We start from the raw sequence: 26,380 nt of genomic DNA on the forward strand, positions 1-26,380 counted from the left end.
TTTCCCTGAAGAACTCAAAGTATGCCAGGCTAAACATATTAGATAAGCTGAAAAATAGCAGCTTCAGTGAACATCTGCCATGTACCCAGCACTGTGGTGAATACTGTAGAAAAGGCAAAAGGCATAGCTGAGAGAGTTGAAAGGGTACAAGACATAATGCCGTGCCTTAAGGAACATGATACCCCTTCAAGCCTGAGATGCTAGGGTTCAAGCCAACTGAGAAGACAGTGACCACACATTAAACAGCTAGAGAACATGTCAAACACCATGCACTTAAGATCAAAGCTGTGTGATACGGAAGCAGAAGACCCTGCCTCCCTGTTTGTACTACTTCTAACTTTTAAATTCTCGAGATGTGTATCTGTGACTGACTTCCACGTGTGGCTTGGCTGCAAACTGTGAATAACCATCACCTGCATGATTTGGTCATATCACAGAACACTGGGCTTCAGCTAGTTCCACTCTCGTGATTAGACCTGATGGTGTCCCATACAGCAGTGGGCTGGGAGTGGGTGGGGATAATGAAGGCCTTGCCAAGATTAAGGACTAGAACAGTGATTCTTAATCAGAGGCAACCCATCGACCACCACCAGTAGATCTGAGAAGTGCTGCTAAACATCCTTCAATGCACAGGATGATACCTCCCTCCCCACCCCCACCGCCCCAACAACAAAGAACTATTTGGATCAAAATGCCAATAGAACAGGCTTGAGAAACCCTGGCCTAAAAGGACCCATAAGAGAAACAGAACAGAAGAGAATTTGGGAATGTGCCTGATAATTACAAAATTTTTCAATCAGCAGAAAGCAAAAGCATACACACATACAAGTGGTTAGAAGAGATGATGGGAGATCTCAATTTATAATAGCAACCAAAAAAATTACCATGAAATGGACATGATTTATGTTTATTTAAATACAGCTTTTAAAGAAACATTTAAATAAAACTTTAAAATGAGCACACACACACAGAAACACACATGACAAATAAAAAAGCATACCACACTCCTGGGGGGGAGTAATCAACATCATAAAGATGCCTACTTTCCCTAAATCTATAAATTTAACACACCCTGATTTTTTGAATGCCAAAATGATTTTTTTGAACTAGCAACCTGATTCTAAAATTCATATAGAAGAAAACAACGACAAGGGAAACAGGAAAATTCTGAAAGACAAGAGTAATAAAGGGAATTATTTCTATTAAACAATCAGACAAAAATTTTGGTGCATTATTTTATAAACTGAAGCCAATTTATAAAAGCCAGTTTATGACGTAATCTGTAACAGAAGGAAGAAGACGGACGACCTTTCTAGTTCTGCCACTCAGACCTCGATAACTAAATGTCTTGTTGGGTGGGATTCCAGTCTTTTTGAAAAAACAATAAATCAATTTTTGAAGCCACAGATAATTAAAATAATATGATATTGGCATGACAGATAACACAAACAGATTAGGAATTTCAAAAAGAGGTACAAATGCAATGGAGATTTTATGTATTTTAAAGGTAACATTTCAAATCTATGGATTAAAGATAGATTATTCAATAAGTGATACTGGGACAACCGGGCAGCCATCTGGAAAAACATAAAATTTGATTTACTTGTCATTTATATGAATACTAGAAGAAACTATGGGATGTTCATAATTTTTTTTAATTTATTTTAAAATTTTTTTAGAGAGAGAGAGCATGAGTGGGGGAGAGGGGCAGAGGGAGAGAGACAGAGAGAGAGAGAGAGAGAGAATCCCAACTGGGCTCTGCGCTGACGTGGGGCTCAATCCCACCACCCTGGGATCACAACCTGAACCGAAAACAAGAGTCAGACACTCAACCGACTGAGCCACCCAGGCACCTCAAAACCATGGGATTTTTAAGAAGCAATCTCAAAGTGGAAAAAAACTTCTAAGTATGTCGCAAAACCAAAACCCAGGAATCATGGAATGAAAGGTGTGAATATATTCATCTATGTAAATATAAAAAATGACAAACAGGAAAATACACCTGCAACTTACATCACAAGGAGATAATCTCCTTAATATATGAAGAGCCCCTCTAAATCAATAGAACTCTGCCAACTCCATAGAAATGTAAAGAAAGGAAATGGGCTATCCACTGAAAAGGGAATTCAAATGGCTCTAAAGTTTGTGAAAAGAAACCAAACTCACTCATAACAGATACACAAAGATGACTTACTTTTCACCCCAAAAGATTGTCAAGGCTCTAAAAAAAAGTGTGTATGTGTGTGAGTATGTGTGTATGTGTGTGAGACATTCTCATACATTAGTGGTGCGTGTATAAGTTGACAAATCAGTCAGATTTGAACAAGACAACCTGACGCACATACCTTTCAAACCAGGAATTTTATGCTACAAATCTACTCACACATGTGCAAAATATGTAAGTTATTCAGAGAGGCATTGCCAGTAATAAAAAATTGGTAAGCTCCCTAGATGTTTATTGATGACTATAAAAAGTCACAAAGAATATAAAACCTCATTAATTGCAGGCCACAAAATTATTGCACATTTATACATACGCATAAAAAGTATGGAAGGAGCTATTTATGCGTGAATATGGACCAATCTCCAAATCTGCAAGATATATTGCTAAGAGTAAGACCAAAGAGGAGAGCAATGCATACAGCGTATCACCATTGGTCAAAAAACAGAGATGGGGTGATACACATGCACACACAAATACGTATTGGATGCATGTGCATAAAACATCTCTGGAATGGTACAGAGACAAGTAACTTTGGATGCTTCTTCAGAGTTGGGTGACAAGGTGATGAGCGCAGAAGCAATACTTTCTGTTCCTTGTACACACTTTTGTACCTTTTGGATTCTGAACCAAATTTGACTATCACCTATACCAGCCAACCATCAATCAATAAGAAAATCTGAAAACAAACCCCAACACGGTCATCCTGATCTCCAGCTTAGACCAGCCAAGTTTCCTGCCCCTTTCCTCGCCTTTGCCGGCCCTTTCCAGGCTGTGGGATAGGGAATTTGAAACAAGGGAATAGCTTTCCTTTATACGCATCAAACCAAGGCTGGAGCTCTCCATGGGTTCACAACAGCCTGCTTTTCAATCCACGGGGGTGGAGAGTTTAGCTTATTTTTAAATTGGGTGGAATTCAGAAAAGAACTGCCAAAATGATTAAATGGACTGGAGAGGCTGGTTCATAAAGAAAGATGAAAAGACAGAAATGTGTGTAATTTGGCTAAGAGACAGCAGGGCCAGGCTGTGGTTAGCACATAGAAATATTCAAACACCAGGGCAGGAGAACACGATGTAAATAGGAAAAAAAAAAATGAAAATATGAAAAGAAAAACAAAATGTCTCAGTCTTTCTGTCTGTCTCTATCTCCAGAGCAGCCTCTCCAAGAAAGCAATGGATGTGTTGTTCCTTGCACAACATCCTAGGAAATCTTTACTGTGGCAGGGTATAAAGCCCACACCAGCTCCCAGGCCAGGGGTTAGATGTCAGCACAGAGGCTTGGCTTTAGCTTCCCTTTCTCTCTACCATATCCTGGGTCCAAGCAGTTACTTTGCTTGCTCTCTCCCTTCTGCGTGCAGACCCAGTGAGGGTCAGATAGTCTTGTGGGGGGAGGGGTCCGTGCCGAGTATATTAATCATTCATATTTCCAAATCTTGCTGGGTGCCTATGATGAAGCTGGAAAACAAGACTGTCCTTCCCTGCTACTATCAAGGAGTTCATGAGAGCCCATGATAGTTCTACTATGAAGAAGTGACCATCAAAATGACCAGGGCGACACGGACCAGTGTCCCAGGAGCACTCGGCTGTCCATTAGGCCCATCTCTTCTAATCAGCCTCTCATTAGGCCTATCCCTGGGGCACACAGAATTACATTACTGCAAAGCCATTAAAATGAGTCACATTTGTTCATTTGGAATCTATCTGCCTGGTCTTTTTAGTTGCTATATCTGTCCCATCCCTTATATTTCTTATTAACTAAACCTCAATCCATATTCCTTTGAGCCTGTATATCAATGTGCCAGGATATATGCTAAAGGATATACATAGCAATGCAGTAGTAGGTATAAAAATCTCTGTGCATGTCTGTGTAAACACAACAGTCTGTGTGTGCCTTTCTGGGTTAATATCTATATGTTGCTCTATATCTAAGGAGATGCACATATGGGTGGGATAAGCCAAGAACTAGATGAGCCAAAAATAAAATTTAAGAAGCACTCTTGTAGGGATTCCAAAACCAATACTTAGGAGTATATTTTAAAACCATTTGTGGTTTGTGTTTATTTAAAGTTTTCCCCATTTATCAGATGAAGGAACTGAGCTGTGGCTGAAACTGGGCCCAATGTGCTTACTGTTGGAAGCAGCAGGTGAAGTCACACCCCTGTGGGCAGAGAAGAGGCTCTGAAAGGAATAATCAGTATAATTCTCAATTATCCTGAAAAGGCTTCTGGGCGAGGAGATGAAAAACTGGCAGTTCGGTCCTAGATTGTAGGTAAGGAGAGAATTACTTCATTCTGGGCTCTGGTTCTCTTGGGAAGAGGCTCTGAGGAGTCCAGCCATGCTAAAGGGCTTTCACACACACTGGAGGGGAGTTGGACTCCGCCATATGCAACCAGGTCAGGAGTCCAGGAGCCCCACAGCAAGGGAGGAAAGCAGGTTCATCATCGCTGCTGTGCTGTGATCAGGTTTGCCTACAGGTTACAGACACCCAAACACACACAAAGAAGCCCAGAAGCGATTCTTCCAAGGATGCTGTGATGACTTCCCCAAGAAATCAGTGACTCCACCTTCTTTCTGCTCTATCATCCTTAGCATTTGGCTTCCAGCCTCAAGACCACCTCATGTTCCAATATGGCCGCCATAGCCCGTGTCGTCGCACAACTCATTTCAGGCAGCAGGAAGGGAAAAAGCACCTCTCAGTTTTACCAGCCCCTGCAAGGAACCCTCCCAGAAGTCCACCTCTATGGGGTTAGCCAGAACTCAGTCTTAAGACCATACCCAGCTGCAAAAAAGGCCAGGAAAGATATTCTTTTAGCAGGCTTCAGCACCATCTCAAATGAAATTGTTTTTCTGGAACAAAACAATAAGGACAGAAAGGGTATTGGGTGGAAAGCTTTTCTGCAGTATCAGGGCAGAAGTGTGGCCTGTAGCAGACTATGTAAGCATGGATAGCTGGCAGCTGAAGGGTGATTTTGATATATATCTGGGGCTGTACAAAAAAAACCGGTATTCAGTGTTATAATCTATTCTTGGCTGTGCTGTTAGGTATTACAGAAAGGGTGTGTATCCCCCCTTGGGCAGCACCCAGAGCCTGTGGTGGTTGGTAGCACCAGTGACCTTGGAAAGCACTGGCCTGGGCAGAATCACACAGAGCTTTCTAGAGCAACAGAACTACTTTACGCTCAGAGACCAGGTATCTAAGTTGTCCTTACTGACAAGGGGGACACAAGCACGACACCTTCTAGAGACTCCCTGAGAAACATGAGAGGGTAGCAGCACCTCAGAAGTGGGCTGGGACTGTTCCACAGGCGAGGGTTACCACGTCAGTGAACTTCGTGCTGAACCATGTATGTGACCTCATTTATAACCATGAGCAGGTGAGCCTGAGGGACATTTGAATGACCTGAAATAAAGGATGCATTTCAAAGTGATATGTTCTATAAAGAAAGAATTGGTTAAGGAAATGTGAATGCATGCATTTTAGACTAAATTCCAGCTTTTTAAAAAAAATTTTTTTTAACGTTTATTTATTTTTGAGACAGAGAGAGACAGAGCACGAACAGGGGAGGGTCTGAGAGAGAGGGAGACACAGAATCGGAAACAGGCTCCAGGCTCTGAGCTGTCAGCACAGAGCCTGACGCGGGGCTCAAACTCACGGACCACGAGATCATGACCTGAGCTGAAGTCGGAGGCTTAACCAACTGAGCCACCCAGGTGCCCCTAAATTCCAGCTTTTTAAAGTGAACAGTGGTTGGTGCTCACTTTGGTAAGCTCGCTGATTTTCAAAGCACATTTCATGCATGGGACTCTCTAGTTTTGTGGAGTACCTCAGAGACCAGAGGAGGGCTTGGGTCCCCAAATATCACATAGCTTACAACTTATTCATATTTTTGCATTCCATATAACTTTTCATTTCAAAATTGTTTCCACTTCTCAAGATATTAGAAATTTTTGACATTGGCATTAAACTTATTAATGGTGATTATCTAATAAAGTTGGTCTCATTACCTTAAACACAGAAAAACTGCAGAAAACCTGAATAGGAGGACATGGGTGTATTACATCTACTCTTCTGGAAAAACAAAAGAATCCCAGCCTCAACCCACACGCACTGAGATATGCAATACCATTCACCGTGATTGAGGTATGAAAGAAGTTTCTGGATATCATCAAGTACAAAATTTCAGAGGAGAGGAAGGAATTCTACATGAGGACAAGCTTTGGAAACTCCTATTTATCCATCTGGGAAGATGAAAGAAATGGCAGAGGGAACGGGCGGGTGGAGTGTGCAATAAAAATCTGATTTAAGTTTTCCAAGTCATGGAGGATATGGAAATGGAGAATCATAGACTCTTTAACCAAATTCTGGGATACGACACTTGGTGAAACTCCTTGAATTTAAAAGAAGCAGATACACAACAAATAAAAGGAAGCCCTACTCCATCCATATAGGTTGAACATAGAAATTGGGTACAGGAAAGATTTAGAGACATTGTGAACCACATGAGTGCTTCAGGTCCTGACTTTGATGAGTGGCTCTTGGGACCCTGTACTAGGAAATTGAGATAACCTAGAAATGTCCTGGAGTCCACCCTAACCTTTCTGAGCCAGTATTTTTCAGGGTAATCATTACTTTCCACATCCCACATGGAATAATGAATCCCATCATTCTACTTTCTGACTCAGATACTGGTCTGGGAGGACCACGGACTGATATGGATTCTTACGAGTATGTACACAATGGGGAGTTACAGGCATTTCCTCTACCAGCCAAGTTTTCCTAAAGCAATGAGATATAATGTCAATCAAAGCACAATGTATAGGACACACACTGCTGCTAATCTCAACGTAAGAACATACGCCTGCTTTGCTTGGTCGGCATCATGCTTTGTTTATCGTAACACAGATCATAATTACAACAAGCAAGTATTTACGTCACGCTATGTTAATAAGAATGCTTTTAGTAATCGCTACATACAGGCCATTACTCCTGATTAGAAGTGAAATGTCACACTGAACGCTTTGCACCATGAATTAAAATTATAAAGCTATATACAGACAGCTTTCTATGTTATTAAAACTGCATCACTCAAATTCCTGCAGGGGGAAAAAAAACATCAACTTTGTTATTGCCAATGCAAGGCTCTATCTTCTAGCACTTTGTTTCCTTCTGAAACAATGGGATTGGGGCACAGGAGGTTACTGAAGAATGCAATTATTGTGAGGCAACAGAGTTGCCTGCAATTGGGAGCTCTGAGTAGGCGGCTTATCACAATCAGTGGCAGGAGATATGATTCAGGCTACTCTAGAGAGACATGAGCAATCCCCTTAGGACAGAATCTGCTCTAACACTGTGAGAAGTGTGGCCCTTCACAGAAAAGATGGGGATTCCTGCTGAACTGAAAAGCTGCAAGTGACCTTCCAAGGTCATCTAGTTCAGCCCCTTCAGGCAGAAACCCTTAGAACCCACAGTAATTCAATGATAAGGCAGCCTGAGAGAGGGGGCCTACATTCCAGAATCACTCCAACATTAAGAACTTCACTGCCAAGAAATCCCTCTTGGGTTTAAATACAATTCTTCATGCTACGGCTAATTTGCTTTTGTTTCTGTTTTCTGTTTTCTTCTCCTGAGTGACAAATAAGCCGGTCAAGTAAGACTAAGGCACCAAAGGAAAACAACCTGCCTAAAGGCGGTGAATTCAAAACTAGACAGTTCATTCTATCTCCATTCTTTCCCCCAGATCTAAAGAGCAGCAAATGCTTTTCTTGGCAGGCTGAGGGCACTGGCAGGAGGCAGCTGGTCTACCTGTTGGCGGATAACTAAAACCCTTACGGCTCAGGGTACAACACACCAGGGAGTCATTTGGTAGTGCCAACCAAAAAGAAAGAAAAGGGTAGAAAAAAAGAGGAAGGAGAGCAGCAATTTAAAAGTCTACAAAAATACTGAGCTACGTGGGTCTGAGCGCGAGGGTGAGCAGGAGGTCTCTTTTTCACCCAGGTAATGATTGTACGAGCCCCATAAGGAGATGGTTAAATCAAACACCGAGATGACTGCTCTTAAGAGGGGGAAAATATGTCAATCACACTTTGCCTTTGACACAAGGAAATTCCTTGAAACTGAGAATGGAGAGTGGAAGGGAGGGAGAATGTCTCCTGATGTGGGTGGCCAGGAAACCGGGGGCCAGAAAAGCATGAGAGGAGAGAGGGAGAAAGAGACAGAGAGGGAAAAAAACACAAGATTGAATTCTAATCAAAATGCTATGAGGCGTTCACACCAGGCCTTGAGAGAATATTAACAAGGTTACCCGAGGGGGGGGCCTTTAGCCCCAGGAATTATTAGTGAATATGGAATTATATTTGCACAAACATTACCAGATGCAAGGAGCTAAATGTCCTGCAGATGTGGAAGGAGCCAGCGTATGTTCCAAATAGGCAGCAGCTTTGTTTGTTTTACCCTTCTTATAAGAGGCTGGGTAGCACGTTTCTGAGGGGTTACATTTCTGGAATGACCACCATACCACTAGGCCCCCATTTCCCCACTGCTGCTTGCACCAGCTTCAAAAATATCTCAGCCCAGGACCACATGGAGTGTCCCTGAAGCAGGTTTGACAAACTTACCAGCTTACCTCTACCGCCTCCAGGTATCATAGTGCTCCCTGGGGATCATGGTGCTCCCAGAAGGGATTTTCTGAAAGATGCATATGTTCAGAGTCAGGTAAATCACAGTACTTTCAAAGCGGAGTTGTACACTCAAGTGTAACCAGCTGACATTGGGGGAAAACACCCAGAAAACACAGAAGGAACAAAGAGTTTCCTTCTGATATGCCATCATCACATCCTCAAGACTCAGTTTAATTTAGACTCACCGTTGCTGAAGGAGACATATCTCGTCTCTGTGTTTGGACAAGCTGTTGCCTTCCAGAGTCTCCTGAATTTGTAACCCCAAATCCCTACCGTTATTTTGCTCACGTTGAGTAATACTTGCCAATATGAGGGACAGAATTGTTTGGCATGCCCATATGACACATAGAGGTGGTTGACCATGAAGCTAATGGCATGAGCCCCCTCCAAGGCCCTGGTAGGAGTTCTAGCAATGTGTGGGCATGGTTATATGTTTTTGTAAAGTTTACAAAATTAAAGTATTTGACATTAATTCATTAACTGGTGACTGAATTGCCTACTGCCACTTCTCCCTTTGTGTAGGCTGGCTTTTGGGGTTGAGTTGAAGATCCATTTAGCTTGAGTGCCATGCGATGTATTGTGTAGCTCACATCACTTTTGTGTATAGGTGATGCTAGCCACTGGGTTGTAGGAATGGATTTCAACTCTCTTATCCGCTGTTCACTCAGTGAGCTGGAGTATCATGGTGATGCTAGCTGGGACGTGACTGCATTCTACAATGCCCAGCCCTGAGATTAGGAGGACAGAGGAGGAAAGCAAGAATTGAGACGTACAGAGTCAGAAGCTAGTCCATGAAAGACTTACCTAAATCTTAACTCTTTCGTGAAAAACCTTGTTAGAACTTTTCCCAGATTTGACAACAATCGTAAAATTGTGTGTGACATTACAAGCAAGTCGTGATACTGAAAAAATTGTTTCTAAACTATTGATAATAAAAAACAGATTTTGACAAATCATACTGAGGAAAGTTAAAATACGCTCTCATTCTCTGTATATATTCCAGAATTTTTGTCAAATGAAGAGGCCATCAGAATATACAGCACATATATATATTGTGTATGTGTACACATACACATAAAACACACCAAACAGGTATTGTAGGTAGTTAATAAATTTAAGCATCATGTCATTTTCCTGGATTTTGTGATGTTTGTGGTTATTGTCAGTTTGGTGGGTTTTTTTAAGTGATTTGTTATTTCTTTTCTCATTCGAATTATTTGCTTTACTATATAATTTTATAAACCAGAATTGTGTATTTTCTTTGTATGTGTGTGTGAGTATGTGTGTGTGTGTGTGTGTGTGTGTGTGTTCTTTTTCTTAAAGATGGCCTCCAATATTGTCTAAGCTTTAGACCCAATATGACCCAAATTTGCTTTTGGTGCCACACACCATGTAAATATTTAGCGATTTTTTTTTTATTATTTCACTCATCAACTTACAAGGTAGGACTTGTTTTAAAAGTTTTAAAAAAGAGGAACCTCAGACTTTTAGTCATGGTTTCTATGTGGATTTGAATCCAGGGTATGTCTTATGCCAAAGGGAGTAGATTCGTCTTGGCCCTAACTGTATTCACTAGCCCCACCAGAGGGCATGTTGAGTCCTTAAGTAATCTTTCTGTGCTTCATCTAGTCTGGTTTAAAAGGCTTCTGCTGACACCTTTCCCTCTACCACCCTAACCCATCTGTCCCCTGAACTACCTCCTTGTTAATAGATCTGAAAGACCTCACTGTCAGAAAACTTTTCTTCACTTCCTCTCCATTACTCTGAAATGTGCCCCACGGACCTCTTGGTCAATTCCTTCTTCTTGTGACATTTGACAAATTTTTTGTGGTGTTTACACTCCATAGAAAGAAACAGAAAAGATATTTCAATTCATCTGAGTGGAAGGACATGCCATCTCTGAAATATTGCTTCTTTAATTAAAATTCAAAACACACCTCTTCCAAGAAGCCCACCATATTAATGGCAGGCAGCAAAATCCCCACACCATCCTTTCAAGCTATAACTTACTTTTGGCTCTTCACAACCACACTGGAGGCGTTTGCTTATGTTCTCTTTCTTATTAGAAAACTCGAGATTAGCAATGCCTTACAATCTTTACTACTTAAACTTAAATGCGTATTTGGATTCCAAAATTTTTGTGGGAACTCCGTCAAACGTTCATACTATGTGAAAGGAAGTGAAGTCTGTTTTTGTCCTTCAGTACACCTCAGTATCGATCGTGTTGCTTCCAAAATGAAAACTATGCAAGTTCATTTTGTATAAAAACAGAAGACCTCGCTTCTGTGGAGAAACAAAAGCTCATCAGCAGCCTGGCCTGGTTCCCCCAAATTCTAATGCACAGCTTTAACTCTTTCAGTGGGTAATAGCGGCGAACAAAAATGCTTCAGTTTCTCTATCTGTGAAATAAGAATTGTGCTATTTCTTGCCCATTTGCTTCACAAAAGTCTCATGGGGAACAAGAGTTAGATGATTAATGACTTAAAGCTCTTAGGCAAACACAAAGTGCTTAATAAAAATAACCCCTGGTTGCCACAGTGATAGGCACCAGTGACCTGATGCTAAACCCTGACTGAAATGGAAGGCAATTCAGATAAACTTTGGGCCCTGTCCATGAATTCGGGCTTCTTTTCCCCTGGTGAGGACAATCTGGTCTCATGTTCCTTGACTTCCTCCACTGACGGGCCCCTGCTTATGGCCCCTGCAGGCTCAACCCCAACCCCCAAGTTATATGAAATCTAGCTTCCTGGTTGTGGAGGGGCAACATGTGGGAGCCCATAAAATGCACCATTGTGAGGTCGATATAATTTTATCCTCCCCCTTTCAGGGAGCATGCTCATACCACAACATCATTAAGAAAACTATTTGAGATCAAAACTCCATTTTTCATCGAGGTTAGGCCCTTCCTAAGAGAAGTCCTTGCATAGCCCTGAAAAGAGTCTCTGAGTGAGCAACATTTCCTGTCATGACTGAAAGAACTAGAGTATGCTTGAGGAGTAAGTGTATCTCTATTGGCAGAAACCGTAAAGTTATTTTAAAAGGAAACAGGGATTCAGGCATATTTTTAGTTTATTGAACATAATCTATTCCTGGACTCAAACCTGATGCAGAAATTCGGAAAGCTCAAGGTGCGTGCTTACTCAACCAATTCCGCTGTACATTGGACTGTCCTGTCCTAAAGTGGCTTTTTAAAAAGTCCCTTCTTTAAGAGAATGAAAGAAAATAAGAGAGTTCCTAGCAGAGAAAAGAACCACAGCTTTGTCATGTGTCATGAACCAGAGGACAAAGCAGTGCAATGAGTTTGGGCTTTGGAATCAGACAGACCTCGGTTTAGAATCTCAATAGTATCAGTTACTAGCTGTGGGAACTCGAGCAAACTAAATCTTCCTTGAATCCATTTCCCTGTCTATAAAGAGGGACAAGAATCTCTGTATCACAGAGCAATAGTGAAGGCTGAATTAGATATTGTATAAAGTGCCTGGTAGAGTACCTAATTTACAGTAGACAGTTAATATATGATAGCTAGTCATAATCATGAGAATGAAAATAATATATTCCTGGACAACCCATAAATCAACAAATGGTCTTGAGGATCAATGTGCTGGGCACTATGGGAAAGGAAAATACAATGATTCACACAAAATGAAACCTACCCTCAAAGATCTGACCATTTAGTTTCATTTTTGAAAATGTTAGTAAAAATATGTCTTTATGTAGTCTCTGCTTTTGCTTAAAATATATGCCAATCATAGCATAGGTTTTGACCCATGCTATGATGGGTCTAAAACTGTGCAGGTTGTAACTACTATACCACCATATACAAACTCCTCAGAAACAATACATACCATAAACTGCATGTTCAAATGAAAGGGAAATGGGAAGAAAAAAAAAAAAAAAGCCAACATCTTCAGTTTTGTAACCAGAGCACTAACCAAAACAGTAATTATGACATGGAAGATAAGCCCAGGAAAGCAGATCAGCTGGAGGCTGCCTCAGGGGAAATTTTAAAATGCATTAAAACAATAACATGTGACTTCTGCTTCTGACCAAGATGGAGTATTGGGGACTAGATCTGCCAAAAATAAATGCCTGGGCAAATACATGAAACAATAACTCTCAAGATTAGTGGAAACAAGCAATGAAGGCCAATGGTCTCTGAGTGATAGAAAACAAACACTGGCCTGAAGAGATAGAGCTGTGAGTCCAGGTAAGTCAACGTGGCTGGAGTTCTCATCGTAGAGGACTGGAGACGAGAAAATTGTACAGAGAGAGACCTGAGATCCACAGAGGGTCCCCTTCAAGATTTCAGTCCATGGCTGATCAAGCATGTGAGCGGAGAAATCTACCTGAGGCCAGAGAACGAATCATCTTACAGGAAAAGAACAAACTGTCCCAGGGTTCATACAGAGCCAGGACAGTGGCCATTCCCATCATCCAGAGTGGAAAACCTCATGATTCATGAGGCTGAGATTAGGCAAAAGAAAGTTCCGACCTCAGCAGTGGGGAAAAACAAACCCTAGGCTAAGTTCTGGTCCCACCAAACACAGCTTAAAAGCAAGACCCAAAGGTATCAAACTGCTTCCAAATATTTTAAACATATTCCAGAATAAAATTTTATAACACTTTTAAGAATATAAAAATATCCAACATCTCATAAGATAAAATTCATAAAGTTGGGAATCTAATTAAAAATTTGACCAAGCAAGCTAAGAATCAGAAAAGTAAAACCTATAATAAGGAGGAAATTAAAATTTTTTTTAAAATACCAAAAATGACCTAGATAATAGCATTACTAAATAAGGACAGTAAAACAGCTATGATATGTGTATTCCACATGCTCAAAAAATAAGTAGAAATATCAAACATATTAAAGATATGAAAGACTGTTTAAAAATTTTTTTAATGTTTATTTATTTTTGAGAGAGAGAGAGAGAGCAGGGGAGGGGCAGAGAAAGAGGGAGACACAGAATCTGAAGGAGGCTCCAGTCTCTGAGCTGTCAGCACAGAGTCCAACACGGGGCTTGAACTCATGAACCATGAGATCACAACCTGAGCTGAAGCTGGACACTTAACTGACTAAGCCACCTAGGCACCCCAAGATATGAAAGATGGTTTTTAAATTGAACTTCTATGGGGGTCAACAAAAATGTCTGAAATGCAAAATACACTGGATGGGGAGAATAGCAGAAGAGACATCCTGGAAGGAAAGATGAGTGAATTTAGAGGCGCAGAAATAGAAACTATGCAAACTGAAGCACAGAGATTAACAAAAAGAAGAACAAGGAAGAAATAAAGTGTTGTTGAACCATGGGACAACTTCAAGTGGCGAAACACGTGTGAAATTGGGAGCCGTGAAAAGCAAGGCAGGGGGGCAGACACAGAATATTTGAAAAATGAATGCCTGAGATATTTTCAAACTTGGTGTAAACTCATAGTTCTAAGAAACTGAATGGATTTCAAGCACAAGAAATATGAAGAAAACAACCCAAAAATGCATCATAATCAAATTACTTAAAACAAGTGATAAAGGGAAAATCTTAAAAGAAGGCTGAGACAGATGATGTTTTACACACAGAGAAATAACAATAAGGATACACAAGAGTTTTGTCAGGTGTTCTTCAGGTGAGAAGCTAGTGTAGGATACCCTTAAAGTACTCACAGAAAACAAGCCTAAACTAAAAGATGACCCACCTGTGATCATCTCGATAGAGGAAAAAACATTCGACAAATTCCAATATCCAGTCATGATTTTTGAAAAAAGTCTCAGCAAACTCAGAATAGAAGAAAATTTCTCACCTTCATAAGTAGCGTCTACAAAGAAACCTACAGCTGATATCATACTTAATGGTGAAAGACTAAATGGTTTTCCTCCAAAATCAGGAATAAGTCAAAGATGTCTGTTCTACTTCTACTGAACATTATCCTGGAGGTTCTGGCCAGCACAGGAGGAAGAAAAAGAAATAAGTGATGTCCAACTGGGAAGAAAGAAGCAAAACTGTCTTCATGCATGGATGACATTGTCTGTGTAGAAAATCCTAGGGAAACTAAAACAAGCTACTAGAACTAATCAGTGAGCTCAGCAAGCTTGCAAGACACAAGTTCAAGATACAAAATATAATTGCATTTCTACATACCAGTAACAATGAGAATTTTTAAATCCCACTTACAATAGCATCAAAAATATGAAATAGGGATAAATCTGACAAAAGATGTTCAAATATTTGTATACCACAAACTACGAAATATTGCTGAGAGAAATTTTAAAAGACCTAAGTAATTGGAGCATTACACTACATTCATGAATCAGAAGATCTGATGTCGTCACCATGTCAGTTCTCTCCAAACTGATAAACAGATTCAATGCTTTCCCTCTCAGAATACCCACAGTGGTTTTTTGTGTTTTGTTTTTGTAGAATTTGACAAGATGATTTGAAAACTGATATGAAAATGACAAGGCTCTAGAATACTTAAAACACGTTGAAAAGGCAGACAAAACTGGAAAACTTACACTACCTGACTTCAAGGCATACTGTAAAGCCATAGTCATCAAGGAAAATAAGTAGACAATATATTTGAGAGGCCACAGGTAGACCCACACCTGTGTGGCCCATTGATTTTTGACAAAGATTCAAAGGCAATTAAGTACAGAAAAGATAGTCTTTCCATAAACAGTGCTGGCACAATTTTACACTCATGCAAAGAAGTGAACTTTGATCCATAACTGGAAATTAACTCAATATAGACTATATGTCAAAATGTGAAACTTAAAATTACAAGACTACAAGAAACTATTTGCTGAACGATTTGATGTAAGTTACAGGTATCGTGACATTTCAGCCCTGAGTACTTCAGCATGTGTCTGAAACACCGAACGATTATACTCTTTCCATGTTACTGTTATCCCACCAGTAAACACTGATACCTAATATACAATCCATATTTAGATTTTCTCAGTTGACCCAATAATATCCTTTTCTTGTATCTTTTTCAACCCAGGATCAAACCAAGGATTATGATTATATTTAAGATTCCATGTCTCTTTACTATAATCTCAACCAGACCCCCTCTCTCAAGTCTTTAAACACTTTTATGACATTTTTCAAAATGTCATTTTATGACATTTATCAAAAGCCCATGCCAATAGTCTTGAAGGATGTTCAATAATCTGGATGCTCTTATTGCTTCCTCAAGGTTTTTTGTTTTGTTTTGTCTTTTTGAGAGAGAGAGAGAGAGAGAAAGAACGTGTACACGAGCAAGGGAGGGGCAGAGAGAAGGAGGAAGAAAGAGAGAATCCCAAGCAGGCTCCACACTGTCAGCACAGAACCGGATGTGGGGCTCGAACGCACAAACTGTGAGATCATGACCTGAGCCAAAGTCAAGAGTCGGACGCTTAACTGCCTGAGCCACCCCGGGCACCCCTTGATTCCTCAAGTTTTGATGCAGGTTAAATATTTTTGACAAATATGCTACATAAGTGGTGGTATACACTTTCTGTTGTATCACAGTAGCTACACCTAATGTCATTTGCCCATTGGTGCAAAGTTTAACCACCTGGTTAAGTGCCATCTGCTGACTCTCTTCATTGTAAAGACATCTTTTCTCTTTGTAATGAATAAGCCATCTGTGATGTGATATTTTGAGATTTATGACTACTGTGCTTTCCAATAACCATTCACTATTGACAATCCTTTTTTTTGGGGGGGGGGTCTTCTATTTTTAAACTGAGATATAATTGACATATAACATATGAGTTTCAGGTGTACAACATAATGATTCAACACACGTATATACAGTGAAATGATCCCCACAGTAAGTCTAGCCACTACTGATGATCTTTACCTGAACCAATTATTGTATTGCTGGTTGCAAATGGTAAACATGTAAATTTTATCATCCCTTCTATATATATTAGTTGGCATTCTTCTGTAAAGAAGAGCTTTCCTCCCTCCCCTTGCTTTTGTTTTTTGTTTTGTTTTGTTTTAGTATCACTATGGACATAGGGACTTTTAATGTCAGCCCCCTCAGGACTGCTCCTGTGTCCTTTAGACATGTCTTTTTTTTTTTTTTTAATTCTTATTCATTTTTGAGACAGAGAGAGAGACAGAGCATGAGTGGGGGAGGGGGGAGGGGCAGAGAGAGAGGGGGACACAGAATCCGAAGCAGGCTCCAGGCTCCGAGCTGTCAGAGATCATGACCTGAGCTGAAGTCTGATGCGTAACCTACTAAGCCACCCAGCAGCCCCTAGACATGTCTTTTGTAGTCTTTGAACATGCCCTGGATTTCTGGTACTATATATTTGGGGCTCATCTTGCGCTTCCCCTGCTCCAAACTTAGAATTGGCCATCTGCCCAGGGGGCCTTGTTGTTTAAGAGAGTAAAGAATCGTATTTAGAAACTAAGACCTAATTTCTAGGTGTGCCCACTGTTACTGACACAGAATTCATCATGGCGCCCTCCAATTCCAGGGTTCTCCCTCACCTTTCCCCACTGTGTATATATTCTAAACAGGAAGGACCCGAGTTCCTAACTCCCTCAACACGATTTTTTCTTTTGCTCTATCCCGCAATACAAATACGGTAATTTCAGTACTCTAATGCCAATCCTAACAGCAAACCTACTAAGTTCCAAGGTTTGCTGCTGATCTTTTGATCCTTAGGCTGTCTCTCATTCAGATTACTGTGTCCAAAAGTTACTTTAATTCTGTTAGCCTGCATGGTCATGTTACCAATTTGATAAATGATTAGGTTTACTTTTTTTTTCTAGTTATTTTGATTTCAGGGTTTGCTTCTTTCAGTCTTTTCAGTTTAATTTATTTTTTAACGTGCAGCACATTTACATAACTCAAAAATTCAAACTAAATACAAAGATCCGCCCAGGGATACTGCACCCCCATCCCTATTTAATCTAGCTCATTACCTACCCCTTATCTTACATTAGGTTAACGGTGGGTAGCCTATCGTTTTGGATCTATCCTTCCTGTGTTTATTTTTTGTAAAAATATTTTTATTTTCCTTCCTTCTAACAACAAAAACTAGTATGTTACGTACACTCTGTTGTACTTGCTGTTTTTCACATAAGAGCATATCCTGGAAATCACTTTGTATCAGGTCACAGCATCTTCCTCACTGTCTTTTATGGCTGCATCATACCCCATTGTGTGCATATGCCATAGTTGACTAGTCTCCAGTGGAAGGAAATTAGGTTCTTTCCATTTTTGTTGCTATCATAAACATTATCACAATGAATAATTTTCATTATGTTGTTTCCTTTTTATGTGTCCAAGATTTATTTATTAGTTTGCTAGGGCTGCCATAACAAAATACTATAGATTGGGTAGCTTAAACTGCAGAAATTTATTTTTTCCCAGTTTTAGAGACTAGAGATCCCAAATCAACGTGTTGGCAAATTTGGTTTCTTCTGAGGCCTTTCTCTTTGGCTTGCAGATAGCCACCTGCTTGCTGTGTGCTCACATGGTCTTTCCTCTTACTGTGTAATGTCCATGTCTAAATCTCCCTTCTAATAAGGACACCAGTCACATCGGGTTAGTATGCACCCATACAACCCAATCTTGCCTTAATTACCTCTTTAAAGGTCCTGTCTGTAAACACCATTGCATTTTGAAGTAGTGAGCGTGAAGACGTCAACATATGAATTTGGGAGGGGACACAATTCAGCCCATAAGCAAGGGTAAATGCTAGAATTGTCAAATTGCATTTCATTGGGCTTGCCCAATTTTGCACTACCATTAGCAATTAAGCACTTCTTTTTAAATTCCTTAAAATACGATGGAAAGAACTACTGCTTAGCAGCAGATACACTAAAGGTTTTTCCTTCCATACGGAAGGTTATAATTTCATTCCTGTCATTCCCGCTGTCCTTGCCCAGGATAGTCATGCTTGAGTTCCACAAATTCCATGTTTTACTGGCATTATTTTCCTATTTGCCTATTGCATATGAGATACCAGACGTTACAGAAACATCTCTTGTAGCAGACCAGACAGGACTTTAAATTCTTGTGACTCAGATTTTTTCCCCTCCAATCTGGATATTGTTTTGCAAAGAATTCCTGCCCAGAAACACTTCTCTACGGTAATGATTCTGAGGGTGGGATACTAAAGAAAATGTGTCCACGTGGGCATAGATCCAAGTTTTCCAGTCTGTGTGAGAAAAAGAGGAATTGAGCGCACTCTAGCAGAATTTAAAGGGAGTAGTGCAGACTGTATTGTCCTTTGGGTACAAGAGAGGAGGACTAAGTGCAGTGCTTGACCACTGTTCCTTGCTTTGTAAGTGTATCCTGTAGAAATCAATTCTCATTCTAGGGCTCATCCCGATCTCATGGGGGGTGGGGAGATAGTAACACTGTAAGAAATTTATAACTATCTCTAGCCTGCTGGATCTTGTTAGCACAGGGTTACCTCCCCCGGTGCTCCCCAGTAGGTAGCTGGTAAGGCATAGTCCTTTCCCCTCTGTAAGCCTGCCCTTATCAGAGCTCTGTCTCTGACTGTCCCCTTCTGTGGTCTTATTTTGATGAATGGTCTCATATTCTGGGCTCTGCTTTGCAAGTAGAATCTTATTCCCCAAACAGTTACAAACAAGTGTTCTTAATCTCTTTCATCTTTTTTAATTACAAAAAGGAACATCATCATTATGTCATGTCTATATACTACAGACGTCTATGAAAACAAAAAGTAAAAGTCTTCCCCTGAACCCCAGAGGTAACAAATTTCCAGCGATGGGAGCAGTTGGGAAACATACTCGCATGCATTGCTGCTGAGTGTTTACACTGGTTAACAAGTTGGGGTCTAAATTAGGAGGTAATTATCAATATGTAAATATATGTAAACTCAGAATTAGTCATTCCACTTTTAGAAGTTTACCCTGCAGATATATTTTCTTTTGTGCACAAGTATATATTTACAAAGGTGTTCAGTAGAGTATTGTTTGCAATAGTAATGATCTAAAAACAATTCAAATGTGGACCAGAAAGAGATTGTATAAACAGTTAATGGTATTTTCACTCAGTGGAATACTCTGAAGCTCATAATTGTCTTTTAAACTGAAATATAGATGTTTACTGATATGTAAGGATGTTTAAGACACAAGAAGGGAAAAAATCCAGTTGTAGAACCTGTACAGAAAGAAAGCATGTGGTTGTCTGTGACATCTTTGTAATATGCATAGCCATCTTCAGGAGGGATATAAAACAAATGGCTAACAGTGTTTCTTATGTCAGTGGGTTCAGCAGTCGGGGTAGGATATTGGAGAACAGAACATTTACTTCTTGTTTGGTACTTTTCTTTACAGTTTGATTTTTTTGTTGTTGTTGTTACCATATCCAAGTATTCTTTTTAAAATGGTACTGGATCAAAAATATATACATAGATGGATGGAACAGAATAGAGAGCCCAGAAATGAACCAACACTTATATGGTCAATTAATCCACAACCAAAGAAGCAAGAATATTCAATGTTGAAAAGATATTCTCATCAACAAATGGTGCTGGGGAAACTGGACAGCCACATGCAAAAGAATGAAATGGGGCCACTTTCTTACACTATACACAAAAATAAACTTAAAGTGGATTAAAGACCTAAATGTGAGACTGAAACCATAAAACTCATGGAAGAAAAAATAGGCTGTAATTTCTATGACATCAGGCATAGACGCATTTTTCTAGATATGTCTCCATAGGCAAAGGAAACAAAAGCAAAATTAAGCTACTGGGATTACACCAAGACAAAAAAACTTCAGCACAGCAAAGGAAATGATCCACAAAACAAAAAGGCAACCTACTGAATGGTAAAAGATATTTGCAAATGATATATCCAAAAAGAGGTTAGTATCCAAAATATATAAAGAACTCCTAGAACTCAATACCAAAAAACAAATAACCCAATTAAAAGGGGGCATAGGACCTGAATAGACATTTTTCCAAAGACATACAGATGGCCAACAGATATATGAAAAGATGCTCAACATAATTCATCATCAGGGAAATGCAAACTAAAACTACAATGAGCTATCTATCACCTCACACTTGTTAGAACGACTAAAAATCAAAACACAAGAAACAAGTGTTAGTGAGGATGTGGAGAAAAAGGAACCCTCATGCACTGTTGGTAGGGATGCAAATTGGTACAGCTACTGTGGAAAACAACATGGAGGTTCATCAAAAAATTAAAAATATAAATGCCATATGATCCAATAATTCTGCTACCAGGTATTTACTCAAAGAAAATGAAAACACTAACTCGAAAAGATATGTGCACTCCTATGTTTACTGCAGCATTATTTACAGTAGCCCAGATATGGAAGCAACCCAAGTGTCCATCCATAGATGAATAAATAAGATGTGGTGTGTACATATAATATAATGGAATACACTCAGCTATAAAAAAGAATGAAATCTTGCCATCTGCTATAACATGGATGGATGTAGAAGGTATAATGCTAAGTGAAATAAGTCAGAGAAAGAAAAATACCATATGATCTCACACATATATGGGATCTAAGAAACAAAACAAAGGAATAAAGAAAAAAAAGAGACAGACAAAAAACAAACTCTTGAAAACAGAGAACAAACTGGTGGTTGCCATAGGGAAGGTGGGTAGGGAGGTGGGTGAAGTAGGTAAAGGGGATTAAGAGTATCATGATAAGCACTGAGAAATGTATAGAAGTGTTGAATCATTATATTGTACACCTGAAACTAACATAACACTGTATGTTAATTATATTTCAATTAAAAAAAAAGAGCAGAAGGAAAAATATACAACTCACCTCTATAGCTCTTCTGGGGGGGGGGGGGAAAGAAACAAAAGAAAAGAAAATTTTTAGAAAGTATTTTAAAAAAGCAAGTTCGATGTTCTTGGACATAAAAAACTTACAGTTCCCTGTTAAGTAAATCATAATGCATTTGTTTACCACTGTCCTCTGAAAGCTTTCTTTTCTTCTTCCTTTTCAGTAGCCATTCTACATCATGGAAGAGAATGGTTGAGTTTTGTCTAAGGCATAGTAGAACTGGAAGGAAAAAGAAAAGCAAGTTGGGCTTCGTCTTACATAATTCCTCACTGTGTTATAATAACATATCTAACTTCCCAGGCAACATACCAAGAAACACTTAAGCAAAAAGGAAAAGGGCAAGAAATTTGAAGTGAGGCACTCTGGATGCAGATGTGCAGAACATCCGCCTCCCCAACCATGGCACTCGCATTCTAATTGTTCCATGTTTACTTTCTAAATCCCGGAGACCAGGCATACTTTTCTCATACCAAAACTGCATTACAGTTGGAAAAGGTGGATGCTTAGTTACTTTGCTATTGGGGAATACTCGAGCAGTATTTCTTTGGGAAAGATCAAGAATTATTAGAACTCACTAGACTAAGGCTTTATGAAATAATATCCAACCATCCTGGACCTACAAAATTTTTACAGGCACACAGAGAGAAAAGTCTTGGTTAACGCTCACAGCTGGCCAAGATGAAAATCAGACATTGGATGCATTGGACGACAGGGCCATCAGTACCGTATTCTGAGAATTCACAGCTGTATCTCTGAGTTGCAGCATACATATGATGGTTGGCCATCTCATTCCACAGTACTGACATCTTCTAAAAGTATGGCATCTGTAAATTAAAATGAAATGAATATTTAATTTCATTTTCAGAATATTTAGAAGTATTTTGCAATTCCCCTGGAGAACTGCAGCTCCTTGGACTGTTGCAAAGCCAGGGCTAGCAATCCCTGCCAGAAAAGACAACTGGCGTCAGCCACGTGAGGAGTCAGGAATGGTATGAAATGGCACCAGGATGTGTCACTGTCGCTTGTTTGATTTGAATTTTAAAAATTAATCAAGAGTTGACTTCCTAAGATAGGTGCCCAAACAGTGGTATTGTTCAAAGATTTCTGGCAACCTGCATCACCAATTAAGTGAAAGCAAGGCCCAAGTACTTCCCTCACCATCCCTTACCAATTCCAGCAATGGAAAGCCACCTGCGCCCTGGCTAAGCCCAGAACGGCCGAATGCTCTGTGCGAGTAACCACTCCTCCTACCATCCCTGAATGTCTGCTTCAGTCTGCAAGGGACTGAGCGCATGGGCAGTCTCTGCTACAGTTCTGTGAGAGCAAAACTAACATCTGCAGCCCACTTTAGAGTTTTCAAAGCATTTTTCCCTCCTATATCCTGTGCTCTTCCTCATACACAACCACAAGTATGAGGGCAATTCAAGTGTGGTTTATGTTATGTACTCAACCTGCATCCCTGCTCAGCCTGTCAAATCAGGCTGAAATGTCATTGGCCAGTATTTATTTGAGAACTGCCAGAACATTTTTTTGTTTTTTCCTTAGAAATAATCAATTAAAATTGAAAACCATTTTCCAGCCTTCCGAAACGAGAGTTTGACTTCAGATATCTCAAACTTTGCCCAAAGTAGTGCCTACGCTGTATGATACCATTCAATTCAATGAAGCAATGATTTATTAAGCACACTCTGTGTGCAGGGCATGTCCCATGCAACCTCAAGCAGGACTAGTTGCTGCTCTAGAAGGATCTGAGGCGTCCATGGAGAACACAGACAGGAGATGGGATAGGGGATGACAGACCCTGTGAAATATGGGAGCATCAGGATGGGTGCTAACCCCATCTTGGGAGAAGAACATGTCTCGTGTGGCTTGACAATAGATAGCCACCGCATCTTCATGGGATGTTAAGGAGAAACATACTGTTTGAATTATAGGAAGTGGTGTGCAAGCATCCTGTCTGGGGGAAAGCAGAGGAAAGCTTGCATATTCACCCCTGGGCTTCGTCCGTGTTCATCATTAGCCCCTCCCTTATCTCATCATGGCCTTGACTCCTCGTGAGCTGCGCAGGATACTGGCTCTCAATAGATTCCTGGGAAACGTCTGAAATGCTGTGTCATACCAAGGCGTGGGATGCAGTGAGTGAAGGGACCGGGGGCAGACACTGGCCTGGGGGGAAAGGCATCCACAGAACAACTGGCTCTGTTCAGCAAAACACCAGTGGCCAGGGACAGGCAAGCCCAAAGGGCCCAAACCTTGGTAATGATCAAACCACTCCACTGAGATGTTAGTTTTGGGATTCTCTACTCACAGTCCCCTCCTCACTAATACCATCTTCCAGGCAGGGTCAGATACCCACTCTGGGCCTCCACCAGAGCCCTCACTCCTCTCTGGTGGCACTGGCTTTCAGTGGAGCAACCCTCTGTTTGCTTGTCACCCCTATTAAGCTCTAAGTGTGTGGAGTTCAGGAATTTGCTTTTATCTCTAGTGTCTGCCATAATGCCTGGTTCAGAGTAATGCTCAGAAAATATTTGTTTCTATTTTTAAAATTAAAAAAAAAAACACTGGGAATCCTCAAATTAAAGTAAAATATAAGAGACACACTTAATCCCACTGCTTTTTTAAAAAATGACATAAAGATGTAAATGTTCCCCTTTCATATCCTCCTGTTTCCTTTGCTAAAAGGGACCATATCACTATATACAGTGAATGTTGGTTAAGTGAATTCATAAAGGAGTAAACAAGTAAATCTAATCGAGTTGAAGAGACCAAAAGAAGGGATGTCAGAAGTTAAGTCAATAATCAGAAGGATCATCTCCCCATGTCAAGATTCTTAATGTCATCTCATCTGCCCAGTGCCTTCTGCCATATTTCTGGGCAGTAGGATGTAGGCAGAGCTGAAGCCCATCTTTCTGTCTACAAGGGGGTCCTTGTTACCAGTCCACACTCTCCCTCTAAGGGGCAGATGGACCTCACTCACTTTCCTTCTTTGGATCTTAGTTTCCTTACCTGTAAACTGGGGAAACTCATTCAACAAGTGTGTTACTAGCCATCCACATTCTAGGCTTGAGAGGTACAGAATAAAATGAAATTCTCTGCTCCTATGATGCTTATGTTCTAGAGGAGGGGCAAATAAATTAAGTAGAATATGTTAGATGGTAATAAGGGTTGAGGACTTGTGAGGAGACCGGTGTGTCCAGGCAGAGCAAGGTAAGGGGGGGTGGTAGTGAGGAAAGAGGCCAGAAAGGGAGGTTGGGAGAATGCAGATCATTTGGGCCTTATAGGTCTTGGTAAGGACTTGGGATTTTTCCCAAATGACATGTAAAGCCACTGGAGGTTTTGAGCAGAAGGGTGGCTGTAATCTGACATATAGTTTAATGTGTTGCTCCAGCTGCTAATTACGAATAGACTGGAAGGTTCAAGGGAGAAAGCAGGCAGAGGTATTAATACCTTATTTGCTTTAATTTCACCTTTTGGTATGCCTTATTCATGTCTATGGCTTCCTTCATGCAGTTATCTCTCCTAAGGGCACCCCGGTCCTCTTTCCAATTCAAAATCCCTTCCAGTACCTCCTTCAAGAGCTGCTCAGTCCTCTCCTCAGAGCTGTGAGGGAACTCGGGGAACTTGTTATCCCCTGCTCTCATCTCAGGATGAGGAAACTGGGCCCCAGGCCCTTAGGAAGCCTGTCCGGGGTCGTACAAGTAGCAAGTAATAGAGCCAGCATTGCCCTTGAAGCGTGATTCGAGGGAAAGCAAAAGGCCTTCTTGATACAAAGATGTTTTCCCTGGAATTATTTTGCTGTTTGTAGCTTCCCTCATTAAATTGTGGTGTGGAAAAGTGCACAGAGTATCTTATTCAGTTTTGTGTACTTAGCACTTGGCCTTGTGCCTGGGTTGTGATAGACCCCCATAGGTATTTGCTTATGTGTAAATAACAGAATGTCAAGCCCTCAAGAGTCTGGTGTTTATATGTTATATGTCTCCCCACCGCACCCCACTGCCTCATGGTATTAAATGTCAGACAACTGGAAAGGTCTAAGAATCTATGAGAGCTAAGCTGAGTGTTCTAGGAAATGAGACCTTGTTATTGTAATGAAAGGTGTGGCACCAGGATTGGAGTGGGATCTTCCAATCATCATAAAGGTCAGAGCTAGAGACCCCTTCTTTTTCCTTCCCTCCTTGATTCCCAAGCAATTCTAGAATAAAAAGGATAACACAGGTTCTGAAGGGATGTTATTCTTCAAGGAGAAACCACAGTCCTATTTTGAGTGAACTCCTGTGCCCAAGGCATGCAGGTGATAAGTGACAGTGACAATGTAATCGCCAAGCGTAGCTAAGGCTGGTGTGGGAGCGATGTGTGTTGACCTGGAGACAGGCCCTAAGAAGCGCATCCTTGTTCTGCCAGTGACCCTGTGGACTCATATTGAGTTATCTAGTTGCGAATATTTTTTTTAATGGACAACTTGAGTTCACATTACCATGTCCATGCTCAAGAATGGCTCCTATCCTGCTGCATTTTTTTTTTAACGTTTATTTATTTTTGAGACAGAGAGAGACAGAGCATGAACGGGGGAGGGGCAGAGAGAGAGGGAGACACAGAATCAGAAGCAGGCTCCAGGCTCTGAGCCATCAGCCCAGAGCCCGACGCGGGGCTCGAACTCACGGACCGCGAGATCATGACCTGAGC

The 26,380-nt window shown here is 40.6% G+C and overlaps 1 long non-coding RNA gene across 4 annotated transcripts in view; it reads right to left on the reverse strand.

The window, feature by feature from the left end:
• Window positions 1–5,825: 5,825 nt before the first annotated feature.
• LOC125172365 (uncharacterized) overlaps window positions 5,826–26,380 on the reverse strand; it is a 29,157-nt gene continuing 8,602 nt past the window's right edge. The window contains exons 2-5 of one of the 4 annotated variants that reach the window (XR_007154709.1): window positions 22,422–22,521; window positions 21,821–21,916; window positions 21,677–21,689; window positions 5,826–8,906 (exon numbers count right to left, since the gene is read on the reverse strand). This is a non-coding gene — a long non-coding RNA (uncharacterized LOC125172365). Of the gene's footprint in view, window positions 8,907–21,676; window positions 21,690–21,820; window positions 21,917–22,364; window positions 22,522–26,380 lie in introns of all 4 variants that reach the window. The other 3 variants (XR_007154710.1, XR_007154711.1, XR_007154712.1) reach the window with 3 other exon arrangements.

The sequence above is a fragment of the Prionailurus viverrinus genome, chromosome C1 (genome assembly GCF_022837055.1).
Source record: "Prionailurus viverrinus isolate Anna chromosome C1, UM_Priviv_1.0, whole genome shotgun sequence".
NCBI classification, from domain to species: domain Eukaryota; kingdom Metazoa; phylum Chordata; class Mammalia; order Carnivora; family Felidae; genus Prionailurus; species Prionailurus viverrinus.